This window comes from Mobula hypostoma, chromosome 9 (assembly GCF_963921235.1).
Source record: "Mobula hypostoma chromosome 9, sMobHyp1.1, whole genome shotgun sequence".
NCBI lineage: Eukaryota > Metazoa > Chordata > Chondrichthyes > Myliobatiformes > Myliobatidae > Mobula > Mobula hypostoma.
Window position 1 is genome coordinate 79,447,878 of NC_086105.1, and position 14,370 is coordinate 79,462,247.

Sequence of the window (14,370 nt, forward strand, 5' to 3'; positions counted from 1 at the left end):
TACTCTCTGTTATTTTGTGGCATTAATTTGTTACAGGGTAGCAAATGACACAACATCCACACATACCCGAGGTTTGGGGTGGGATCGAGCACACCCCAATCTCATGAGTTTGGCAGGGGCAGAGGTTGTCTTCCCTAGACTCACCCAGCCAAAGAAACCGGGGTGTTTCTTCTGTTTGACTGATAACAACAATAACAGTGTGTTCTCTTAAAACCTCTCTCACCCTGAAAAGTCAGTTTCAGAACTGTGGCGGTCTTGACCTTTCAGATTTTAACTGCTGTTGTTGATAATTTTGTGAAAAAAGTCAAAGCCGTACTTTCTTCTCACTATTGCCATCTGGAAGGAGGTATAGGAGCCTTTGGTCCCACACCAACATATCAGGAATAAGAACAAACAGCAGGCTCGTGAACCAACATGGATAACTTCATTCACCTCAACTCTGAACTGATTCCACAATCTACAGATTCACTTTCAAGGATTCTACAACTTGTGTTCTCAGTGTTATTTATATATTTGTTTGAACAATTTGCCTTCTTTTGCACATCAGTTGTTCGTTAGTCTTTGTTTATGTATGGATTTTCATAGATTCTATTATATTTCTTTATTTTCCTGTAAATACCTGCAAGGAAAATAATCTCAAGGTAGTATATGCTAGCATATATATGTATTTTGATAACAAATTTGCTTTGACTTTGAAAATAATGGCCAGAATGTATTTCATAGAAACATAGAAACATAGAAAATAGGTGCAGGAGTAGGACATTCGGCCCTTCGAGCCTGCACCGCCATTTATTATGATCATGGCTGATCATCCAACTCAGAACCCAGCCTTCCCTCCATACCCCCTGACCCCTGGAGCCACAAGGGCCATATCTAACTCCCTCTTAAACATAGCCAATGAACTGGCCTCAACAGTTTGCTGTGGCAGAGAATTCCACAGATTCACCACTCTCTGTGTGAAGAAGTTTTTCCTAATCTCGGTCCTAAAAGGCTTCCCCTCTATCCTCAAACTGTGACCCCTCGTTCTGGACCTCCCCAACATCGTGAACAATCTTCCCGCATCTAGCCTGTCCAATCCCTTTAGGATCTTATACGTTTCAATCAGATCCCCCCCTCAATCTTCTAAATTCCAACGAGTACAAGCCCAGTTCATCCAGTCTTTCTTCATATGAAAGACCTGCCATCCCAGGAATCAATCTGGTGAACCTTCTTTGTACTCCCTCTATGGCAAAGATGTCTTTCCTCAGATTAGGGGACCAAAACTGCACACAATACTCCAGGTGTGGTCTCACCAAGGCCTTGTACAACTGCAGTAGTACCTCCCTGCTCCTGTACTCGAATCCTCTCGCTATAAATGCCAGCATACCGTTCGCCTTTTTCACCGCCTGCTGTACCTGCATGCCCACTTTCAATGACTGGTGTATAATGACACCCAGGTCTCGTTGCACCTCCCCTTTTCCTAATCGGCCACCATTCAGATAATAATCTGTTTTCCTATTTTTGCCACCAAAGTGGATAACTTCACATTTATTCACATTAAATTGCATCTGCCATGAGTTTGCCCACTCACCCAACCTATCCAAGTCACCCTGCATCCTCTTAGCATCCTCCTCACTGCTAACACTGCCACCCAGCTTCGTGTCATCCGCAAACTTGGAGATGCTGCATTTAATTCCCTCATCCAAGTCATTAATATATATTGTAAACAACTGGGGTCCCAGCACTGAGCCTTGCGGTACCCCACTAGTTACCGCCTGCCATTCTGAAAAGGTCCCGTTTATTCCCACTCTTTGCTTCCTGTCTGCTAACCAATTCTCCACCCACACCAATACCTTACCCCCAATACCGTGTGCTTTAAGTTTGCACACTAATCTCCTGTGTGGGACCTTGTCAAAAGCCTTTTGAAAATCCAAATATACCACATCCACTGGTTCTCCCCTATCCACTCTACTAGTTACATCCTCAAAAAATTCTATGAGATTCGTCAGACATGATTTTCCTTTCACAAATCCATGCTGACTTTGTCCAATCATTTCACCGCTTTCCAAATGTGCTGTTATCACATCCTTGATAACTGACTCCAGCAGTTTCCCCACCACCGACGTTAGGCCTATAGTTCCCCGGTTTCTCTCTCCCTCCTTTTTTAAAAAGTGGGGTTACATTAGCCACCCTCCAATCCTCAGGAACTAGTCCAGAATCTAACGAGTTTTGAAAAATTATCACTAATGCATCCACTATTAAGTAAAGCGTATGGGTCAGCAAATCTGTGTGTTAGTGACCAGCACCAGGTTGCACTCTGGTGGGGCACAGCATCCTAACCCAAGTGGCCTGTCTGTATCTTGCCTGTCAGATCTACACTAGACATAGAACACTGGAAGAACTCAGCAGGTCAGGCAGCATGTATATACAGGAATAAACAGTTGATGTTTCAGTGCAAACACGAGGAAATCTGCAGATGCTGGAAATTCAAGCAATACACATAAAATGCTGGTGGAACGCAGCAGGTCAGGAAGCATCTATAAGAAGAAGCACAGTCGACGTTTCAGCCGAGACCCTTTGTCAGGACTAACAGAAAGAAGAAATAGTAAGAGATTTGAAAGTGGGAAGGGGAGGGGGAGATCCGAAATGACAGGAGAAGACGGGAGGGGCAGGGATAGAGCTAGGAGCTGGAAAGTTGATTGGCAAAAGGGATACAAGGCTGGTGAAGGGAGAGGATCATGGGACGGGAGGCCTAGGGAGAAATAAAGGGGGAGGGGAGCGCTAGAGGAAGATGGAGAGAAGGCAAGGTGTTATTCTGAGAGGGACAGAGAGAGAAAAAAGAGAGAAAAAAAGGAAAAAATTAAACAAATAAACAAGCAAACAAACAAATAAGTAAGGGATGGGGTGAGAACGGGAGGAGGGGCATTAACGGAAGTTGGAGAAGTCAATGTTCATGCCATCAGGTTGGAGGCTACCCAGACGGAATATTAGGTGTTGTTTCTCCAACCTGAGTGTGGCTTCATCTTGACAGTAGAGGAGGCCGTGGATAGACATATCAGAATGGGAATGGGACGTGGAATTAAAATGTTTGGCCACCGGGAGATCCTGCTTTCTCTGGCAGACAGAGCATAGGTGTTCAGCGAAACAGTTTCCCAGTCTGTGTCGGGTCTCGCCAATATATAGAAGGCTGCACCGTGACCCAACGCTGAACCCTGTAACATCGACTGTGATTCTCTCTATGGATGCTGCCTGGCCTGCTGCGTTTCACCAGCATTTTGTGTGAGTTGATGTTTCAGACTGAGATCCTTTATCATGAGTTCTGATGAAGGGTCTCAGCACATAATGTTGATAGTTTATTCTTATTTGTAGATGCTGCCTGACCTGTTCTGTATGTTGCTCTGGATTTCCAACATCTGCAAAATCTCTTGTGTTTAAGCTCCCCACTGGAGGTGCATGGCTTTCCAGCATTTGCAAATTTTCTCTTGTTTGTTAGGAGCATATGATGGCTCACTGGTATTCACTGGTGTTTAAAAGAATGAGAGGGAGCTCATTGAAACCTATTAAATATGGAAATGCCAAGACAGAGTGGACATGAAGAAGAAGTTTCTTGTGGAGGGGGAGTCTCTCAGAATAGAAGAATGCCCCTTTAGGACAAAGATGAGGAACAATTTATTTAGTCAAAGTGTGGTGAATCTGTGATATTCACTGTCACAGACGGGTGTGAAGTCCAAGTCATTGAAAATAGTGCCTAGATGGACACCTTACAGAAAGGACTCTCAGTATTCCTGGGTACAAACTGCTCAAGAAAAAGGCAGGAAGGAGGAGCAGTGGCAGCACTGATTAAGATGCATATTGGCGGTGCTCGTGAGAGAAGATGTCCAGGAACATTTAAATACAGGATAACCATATAAACATATAACAATTACATCATGGAAACAGGCCATCTCGGCCCTTCTAGTCCATGCCGAACTCTTACTCTCACCTAGTCCCACCGACCTGCACTCAGCCCATAACCCTCCATTCTTTTCCTGTCCATATAGCTATCCTATTTAACTTTAAACGACAACATCGAACCTGCCTCAGCCACTTCTGCTGGAAGATCGTTCCACACAGCTACCACTCTCTGAGTAAAGAATTTCCCCCTCATGTTACCCCTAAACTTTTGTCCTTTAACTCTCAACTCATGTCCTCTTGTTTGAATTCCCCCACTCTCAATGGAAAAAGCCTATCCACGTCAACTCTATCTATCCCCCTCATAATTTTAAATACCTCTATCCAGTCCCCCCTCAACCTTCTATGCTCCAAAGAATAAAGACCCAACTTGCTCAACCTTTCTCTGTAACTTAGTAGATGAAACCCAGGTAAAATTCTAGTAAATCTTCTCTGTATCTACATATTTGTTAGAGTTAAGTCACTGTACACTACAGGGACTACTCTAGTGTGAAGGATATTGAGGAGTAAGTTTGGGGAGAAATTATGGAAAGCTGGAGTCACAGACATATAGCACAGAAATTGGACCTTTGGTGATTCTATGCCAATCATCAACTAACTGTAGCATTAGGACTAGGACTATCAGGATGGGAAACAGATTCTTCCCTGTCACCCTCAGGTCTCATCACGTATGAAGTGCCAGTAGTATTATACTGTATACTTTTTAACTTGTGTCATAAATGCACCTTATGCTAAATGTCAATCCTCTGGAATATATTTTAGTATTCATTAATTTATTTGTGTTAATGTTACCTTACATTATGTGTGAGTTATATGTACCGTGTTGTGTACTTGGCCCAGAGGAACATTGTTTCATTTGGCTGTATACATGTAGATGGTTGAATGACAATAAACTTGAACTTGAACTTCAAGTGTGGTCAGTCCCAGGAGAGTAGCTCTCTTGTTCCACAATATTAATGCCAATGTCCCACAAAACATAAAATCCATTTTCCAATAGCAATCTTTGTGTTATATGCTCTTTTCCCTGATCTAATTAGTTTGTGACTTAGGGAATAATTCAAGACTATTGCCGTGTGAATTTACAGTAGCACAGTGGTCAGTACAATTGCTTTATAGCATCAGTGATCATCAGCACGCACAGATCGGGGTTTGATTCCCACTATTGTCTGTGATGCTCTGGTTTCTGCCCACATCCCAAAGATCAGGGATGGTATGTTGGTGCTGGAAGTGCTGCAACCCTTGCGAGCTGTCCCCGGCACGATCCTCGCTGATCTGATTTGACACCAACAGTGCATTTCACTCTGTGTTTAAATGTACATGTGACAAATAAAGCTAAACTAAAAATGTGAAAAAGAGCTGATGGAACTCAACAGGTCTGTTGGCATCTATAGAGGGAAATGGACAGTTGATGTTTCGGATCTAGACCCTTCTTACAGGACCAGAAGAAAGAGGGGAGATGGCCAGTATTAACAGGTGAGTGGGTGAAGCAAGAGCTGGAAGGTGAAGGGAGTGATGGGAGGATGAGGATAGGAATGATGGAATGATGTCAGTAGCTGGAGGTGAGAGGTAGAAGTGACAAAGTGCAGAGGATGATGGAATATGAAAGGAGAGGTTAGCAGAACACGAAATTAAGGGAGGGAAACCAGTCAAGGAACGTGTTGGTGATTGGCAAATGGAGAGTATGAGGATGGAAGAGGGGAAAGAAATTGGATGATGGAAGCTCGTTGTATCAGGAGGAGAGAATGCTCTCAGAGCAGACTCAGTCTCAACAGACCAATGGCCCGATTCTGTACTGCAAGTGGGTACATTTACACAGGGAAAGTGAATCTCCACTCATTAAATTAGGGTAAGCACAGACCATGCAATGACACAACTGTAGGAAGTCCTGGCGAAGGCCCTTGGCCTGAAATGTCGACTGCTTATTCCCCTCTGTAAATGCTGCCTGACCTGCTAAGTTCCTTCAGCAATTGTGTGTGTGTTGTTCAATATTTCCAGTGTCTGCAGAATTGTTTGTGTGTCAGAAGTCTCTGTTCAACTTCAGCAAAATAAGTATTTTTCAAGTGATAGTCTGTCATAATATATACTTTGGCCAGAGGTCAATAGGTGCATAAGATCCCAGCAATGAAATTAAGACAAAACTACCTGCATTGCCGATGTCAGTGATGGGATAAATATTAACCAGAACTCTAGGAGAATTTTGAACCAGTGACATTGGGTGTTATACATCTCGCTCAAAAGCTTTGGATGAATGTCTCTTTCATGGTCCTAGTGCCTGACAGAGGAGGCTCACATTTTGTTAGTGTGCCATTATTTTCAAGAGGGTGTCAGGATTTGAGTCTGGAGATGATAGTCATATTCAATAATGCAAAACTGGCAATTCATTCTGGGACCTCAATAATTGATGATTCAACTGTTTGGATTCAGATTCAGATTCCCATTCATATTCAGATTGAAATTCAGATTCGAACTATTTATCACATCTACAGTACATCAAAACCCATTGTGATATGTGTCATTTGAGTTAACAACCAACACATCCATGGATGTGTGGGGCAGCCCGTAAATGTCACCACACATTCTATCTCTGACAGAGTATGCTGAACAATGCACAGCAGAACAAAACAAAACATACCAAATGACAAAGCAATGACAACAAAACAAAATCTTTTTCTCCTTCCTTCTGAGTCACCTATGCGCACACATACACAATTCTCTGACCTCAAGGCAAGATATCTTCTTTGCCTCCAGCCTGCAGTGGATTCACAGACACTGGGCCTTGATCTTCCCAGCAGACTCTGAGATCCACAGACTCAGGCTATAGCTATCGGGCCTCGATCCCTGCCTTTTGATCGGCCTTCAAGTGCAATCTGTTCCACAACTGAGAAGTTTAAAGAAGTACTCCAACCAACGGCCACTTACACTGATCTTGCTGCTGGTCACTTCATTTCCATACAGTTTAACATGGCATGTTGCTGTTAGTGAGAGCTCGAAGCAGCTTTACTTGTCCTACAGGAGGTTTTATGAAGCATTAGTGTGAGCTTAACCAATTAGGCAGAAGAGTAATCGAGCAGCAGGGTATCTCAATCAGAGTGAATCAGCTTGTATAGTGAACCTGTATAAGTGGAAGGAAAGAATGAAAAATATTGAGAAAAGAAGAGTAAGAGCATAGAAGTGAAAACAAAGACACAAAGTATATTCATTATCAAAGTGCGTACATATACTACCTTCAGGTTCATCTTCAAATAAGGAAATACAGTAGAACTAATGAAAAACTATGCATAAGTAAAGACTGGCAAACAATCAATGTGCAAAAGAAGACAAATTGTGCAAATAAAAATAAATAAATAGTACTAAGAACAAGTTGTAGGAGCGAGTTGTGAAGACCTTGAAAGAGAGTTCATGTAAATATGCTCAATGGTGGGGAGAGCTTTTCCTGTGATAGGCTGGGCTGTATTCATCACTTTCTGTAGTCTTTTCTGTTTCTAGCCATTGGCGTTTCTACACCAGGATACTCTCCATTGTGCATCTACTCTTCCCAGAATTGAAAGCTGTTTCATAAATGACACCACTCCTGAAAGATTCGTTCTACTATTAATGCTAACCTTGTGTCCCAGCTACACAAAGCTGTTCCATCCGCAGCTTTGAAGTTAAAACTGGTCTTTTATTTCATACACTTGAAGTTCCTGTTAAATCCAGGATATAAACACGGCAGTTTCCTCTTACCACTATATTCATTATAGCTTAACTAAGATCTCTGGATTTCATATATAGCAAGGAGTCTTTTTCCAATTGTGAACACATTAATATGCTTTATAAATTCCATCTGTAGAGGTTTTAACACTGAGGTCTGCTCCCACTAGGATTCTATTTGACCCTAACAGATTCCTTTCTATGAATCAGTGCAAAATTGTAAGGAAAGCAGAGCTCCTGCATATTAATCTTAGGTCCCACACCACCAGGTTCAGGTTCAGGTTCTGGTTCTGGAACAGTTATACCCACAGTCATCTGGCTCCTGATCTATATAATCATATAACAATTACAGCACAGACACAGGCCATCTCGGCCCTTCTAGTCTGTGCCGAACTCTTACTCTCACCTAGTCCCACCGACCTGCACTCAGCCCATAACCCTCCATTCCTTTCCTGTCCATATAGCCATCTAGTGTGGATAACTTCAGTCACCACAACTCTGATCTGAATCCATAACCTACAAACTCACTTACAAGGACTCTACAATTCCTCTTCTCAGTATAATTTACTTTTTAGTTGCATAATTTGTCTTTTGCACATTTTTTTGTTTGTCAGTCTTTATTTAAGTATAATTTTTTCATAAATTTTAATCACAGATTACAGCTTGGCCCCACCCAATTCTATTCTAAGAATGAGCAAAGTTCCAATGGAGACATTATCAGTCTGTACAAGGGATAGCTTTATTTTATTTCATTAGAGGTAGGTGGAACATCAATCTAAAATAAAGGCACTAAAGCATTTTATCCGACACTCTTGAGAAGTTACGTACATAGCCATAGAAGCCAGCAGACTTTAATCTCATCACTGAGCACATCTACAAGGAATGGTGCCGGGAGAAAGTAGCATCCATCATTAATAACATCCACCATCTAGCCCATGCTCTCTTCTTGTTACTGCTATTGAGAAGGAGGTACAGAAAGGTTAGGTCCCACATCACCAGATTCAGTTGTGTCAAATTTATAGATGATCCTTGAGCCATGCATAGCCACACAGTCATGATGTAGAGAGAGTAGAGCAGTGGGCGAAGCACACGTCTTTAAGGTACGTCTGTGTTAGTTGTCAGGGAAGTTGAGATGTTATTTCCCATCCACACTGACTGTGGTCTCCTGGTGAAGAAGGCATCCAGCTGCAGAGGGAGGTACAGAAGCCCAGGTTTTGAAGCTTGTTGATCAGTACTGAGGGTATGATGATGTTGAATGCTGAGCTGTCATCAATAAGTAGCAGCCTGATGTAGATATTGCTTTTGTCTATGTAGTTCAAGTCCAAGTGGAGAGCCAACATTATTATCCACTCTTCATTGCCCTCTGAAATGAAGAGACAATAAAATGTCATCACATCATTGGTCTGAAGTCACATGGGCCAGATCAATTAGGACACTGAAAAGCATTAGCAAGCCAGATAAGGTTTTTAGCATGGCTGTTGTTCCTGAGACTCCACTTTCCATTAATTCCAGCATTATTTAATTGGTTGAATTGAAATCCTCTTCATGTAATGGTGAGATTCAGACTAGCCTCTGCATCAGTGATCTAGAACTCCATTCGCCAATCCAATCACCATACCATAATACTCCAGGGTGGCATGGAGCATAGCGGCTAACATAATCGCATTACGGCACCAGCAATCACTGAGTGGGGTTTGATTCCTACCTACAAGGCGTTCATACATTCTCCCCGTGTCCACATAAATTTCCTCCAGGTGCTCTGGTCTTCTCCTGCAGTTCAAAGATGCACCAGTTAGTGGTTAATTGGAAATGGTAAATTACCCTGTGATTAGGCTAGTGTCAGATGGGTGGGTTGCTGGGCGGTGCGGCTCAGTGGGTCGGAAGGGCTTGTTCCAAACCGTATAGCTAAATAAATAAAAATACATAAAATAGATAAAAGAATAAATAAACATCCACAGACAGAAATTGTGTGTTTGTGAACTCAGAAATCAAATTCTAAACTTTGGTCTGTCATGGGAGGATATTAACAGAGAAAACGATTCATGAATGTCCACAAAGTCTTTTTGAAGAGATGCAACAAGCCCCTTCTTGCCATCTTAAAAGTTTCTTCCCCCAGACAGTTAATCTGATCAGCCATTCTAGTTAGCCAGCCACCTCCCCCCGTCACTGCACTGTGCTGTACGCACTTAAAACCAATTTTTATAATGATATTTACATGGTAAATACGTGCTGGGATTTATGTATTTTATTCTATATCCATACTTTAAGCCCTAACTTTATTTTTATATAATTCTTATATTTTATAATTGTTGAATGTTGTTGTTTTTGTTGTATGTCACATCACAACAAATTCACAATACACGTAACTGTATGTGGCGAATAAATTTGTTTGTTGATGAAGGAATGTCACTTGAAACATCGACTGTCCATTTCCCTCTACAGATTGGGCATCACGAGAGCACAGCAACTAGTGTAGCGCTGTTACAGTCAATTATAGTCAGAGTTTGGAGTTCAATTCCAATGTTGTCTGTAAGAAGTTTGTACATTCTCCCCAGATCTGCAGTCTTTTGTGCCTGCACTCATACACGTAACCTCACACAACCATTACTGGATAAGAATCAGGAACAGGAAATAACTTTTGACTTCCTGGTAATTCCATACAGATTACTGCAGAGTCCATCATTTCTCTTAAATCAATCTGAGTTGTTCATTCCCTTATGCTGAGTGAAAGGCCCAGATCTGATGACTTGTTATGGTGCTGATATGTGCTATGATTAGGAATCCAACCAGGAGCATGTTAATCTAGCTGGTGTGACAGTAGCGCAGTCACTGGAGTGACACAGGATTGATTAGAGTGCACAAATCAGATATAAAATGAGACTTCATGCCAAGAGATTTATACACTCAGTGGTCATTTTATTAGGTGCACCTGTACATCTGCTTTGAATGCAAATACCTAATCAGCCAATCATGTGGCAGCAACTCAATGCATAAAAGCATGCAGACATGGTCAAGCAGTTCAGCTGCTGTTCAGAACAAACATCAAAATAGGGAAGAAATGTGATCTAAATGACTTTTACTGTGGAATAATTGTTGGTGCCAGAAAAGGTGGTTTGAATATCTCAGACACTGCTGACCTCTTGGGATTTTCATACACAGCAGTCTCTAGAGTTTACAGAGAATGATGCAAAAAACAAAAAAAAAATCCAGTGAGCAGCAGTTCTATAGGCCTTGTTAATGAGAGAGGTCAAAGGAGAATGGCCAGACTGGTTCATGCTGACGGGAAGGCAACAGTAACTGAAATAACCACGTGTAACAACAATGATGTGCAGAAGAGCATCTCTGAACGCACAACTTGTTGGACCTTGAAATGGATGTGCTACAGCAACAAAAGACAATATACTTAGTGACCACTTTATCAGATACAATATATATGGGTTATATTGATCATAGAGTGACTTAAATGGTCAGCATGACACTGTGGGCTGAAGGGCTTGTACTGTGCTGTAATGTTCTGTTTCTATGTTTTACATTGGGCATAACCAGTCAATATGAATTTGCTCTCTTGTCTTTGGATAAATGAAATATGAGGTAAAGCCTCATCTGGTCTGGAGAAAAGTTCCAGCACTAAATATTGTTACCCTTTGTAAATATTTGTGTCTTAAACTTCAGTCATATTGCAAACTGGTTCCATCTGTTGCATATTTATTTATTTTCCGTAGAGGTAACAAGGTAACAGGCTCTTCTGGCCCACCGAGCCTGTGCTGCCCATTTACATCCATGTGACCAATTATCCTAGTAACCTGTACATCTTTGGAGTGTAGGAGGAAACCAGAGCACCTGGAGGAAACCAAATGTTAATGGGAAGGAGGATCAAACTTCTTACAGACAGAGGCAGAAGTGAACGCAGGTCACTGGTGCTGCCACAGCATTTTGCTAACCATTGGCATTCCCGTTTATTTAATTGTGGATTTATTCCAGATTTTACATAATGAGTTGAATCTAAATTCCCTGCTTGCATTGTTGCAATTTGAACTAACATTTGTGATCAATGATGCAGAACTTTGGCTGGTGATCCAATGATTTACCCACTCTATACCCACTCCAAGTTTGCGGATGACACGAAGCTGGGTGGCAGTGTTAGCTGTGAGGAGGATGCTAAGAGGATGCAGGGTGACTTGGATAGGTTGGGTGAGTGGGCAAATTCATGGCAGGTGCAATTTAATGTGGATAAATGTGAAGTTATCCACTTTGGTGGCAAAAATAGGAAAACAGATTATTATCTGAATGGTGGCCAATTAGGAAAAGGGGAGGTGCAACGAGACCTGGGTGTCATTATACACCAGTCATTGAAAGTGGGCATGCAGGTACAGCAGGCGGTGAAAAAGGCGAATGGTATGCTGGCATTTATAGCGAGAGGATTCGAGTACAGAGCAGGGAGGTACTACTGCAGTTGTACAAGGCCTTGGTGAGACCACACCTGGAGTATTGTGTGCAGTTTTGGTCCCCTAATCTGAGGAAAGACATCCTTGCCATAGAGGGAGTACAAAGAAGGTTCACCAGATTGACTCCTGGGATGGCAGGACTTTCATATGAAGAAAGACTGGATGAACTGGGCTTGTACTCGTTGGAATTTAGAAGATTGAGGGGGGATCTGATTGAAATGTATAAAATCCTAAAGGGATTGGACAGGCTAGATGCAGGAAGATTGTTCCCGATGTTGGGGAAGTCCAGAACGAGGGGTCACAGTTTGAGGATAAAGGGGAAGCCTTTTAGGACCGAGATTAGGAAAAACTTCTTCACACAGAGAGTGGTGAATCTGTGGAATTCTCTGCCACAGGAAACAGTTGAGGCCAGTTCATTGGCTATATTTAAGAGGGAGTTAGATATGGCCCTTGTGGCTACGGGGTCAGGGGGTATGGAGGGAAGGCTGGGGCGGGGTTCTGAGTTGGATGATCAGCCATGATCATAATAAATGGCGGTACAGGCTCGAAGGGCCGAATGGCCTACTCCTGCACCTATTTTCTATGTTTCTATGTTTCTATACCATGCTTACTGACAGTGATGGCAATCGAACCTTGAATAGTGTTTATTGGCATTCAAATTTCAAAGTTCAAAGTGAATTTATTATCAAAGAACATATATAATCATCATATACAACTCTGAAATAATATTTCTTGCAGGCATGCTCAATAGATCAATAACAGAATAATAACCATAATAGAATCAATGAAAGATGGCACAAAATTGAGCATTCAACCAGTGTGCAAAAGACAATAAACTGTAAAAATATAAGAAGAAAGGAATAATAATCGTAAGTAAATAACCAATAAATATCAAGACCATATAGTGACTATAAAAAAGTATTCACCCCCACCCCCATGGAAATTTTCATGTTTTATTGTCTTACAACAGTGGATTTAATTTTGCTTTTTTGACACTAATCAAAAAAGCCAAAGAGTAAACAAATCTCTCAAAAGTGATCTAAATTAATTACAAATGTAAAACACAAAATAATTGATTGCATAAGTATTCAGTCCCTTCAAGTTAGTTTTTAGTAGATGCATCTTCAGCAGCAATTACAGCCTTGAGTCTGGTGGATAGGTCCACATCTGGACACTGCATTTTTTCCCCATTCCTCTTTACAAAACTTCTCAAGCAATGTCGGATTGCACGGGGATCGTAAGTGAACAGCATTTTCAAGTCCAGCCACAGATTCTCATTGGATTGAGGTCTGGACTCTGACTTGGCCACTCCAGGACATTAACTTTGTTGTTTTTAAACCATTACTGTGTAGCTTTGGTTTTATGCTTATGGTTATTGTCTTGCTGGAAAACAATTCTTCTCCCACATTGCAGTACTCTTGTGGACTGCATCAGGTTTTCCTCCAGAATTTCCCTGTATTTTGCTGCATTCATTTTACCCTCTACCTTCACAAGCCTCCCAGAGTCTGCTGCAGTGAAGCATCCCCACAGCATGATGCAGCCACCACCATGCTTCACAGTATGGATGGTGAGTTTTTGATGATGTACAGTGCTTGGCTTCCGCCAAACATAGCATTTAGTATGATGGCCAAAAAGCTCAATTTTGGTTTCATCAAACTGTAGAAAACATTCTTCCAGCTGACTTACAGAGTCTCCCACATGCTTTCTGGCAAATTCTAGCCAAGATTTCATGTGTGTTTTTTTCAACAGTAGGTTTTTCTTTGCCACTCTCCCATAAAGCTTCCCAGATGAAACTCCTGGGCAACAGTTGTTGTATGTACAGTCTCTCCCATCTCAGCCTCTGAAGCTTGTAACTCCTCCAGAGTTGTCAGAGGTCTCTTGGTGGCCTCCCAAACTAGTCCCCTTCTTGCACTGTCACTCCAATTTTGAGGACAGCCTGCTCTAGGCAGATTTACAGCTGTTCCATTTTCTTTACATTTCTTGATGATTGACTTAACTGTACTCCAAGAGATATTCAGTGACTTGGAAATTTTCTTGTATCCATCTCCTGACTTGGACTTTTCAATAACCATTTCATAGAGTTGCTTAGAGTGTTCTTTTGACTTCATGATGTAGTTTTTGCCAGGATACTGACTCACCAGCAGTTGGACCTTAATACAGGTGTTTTTTTACTACAATCAGTTGAAACAGCCTGAGTGCACACGTGTCTTCAAAAACAGATCTCAATTTAATGAATTATTTGACTTTTAAAACCAATTGGCTGCACCAGTGATGATTTGGTGCATCATATTAAAGACAGCCAAAT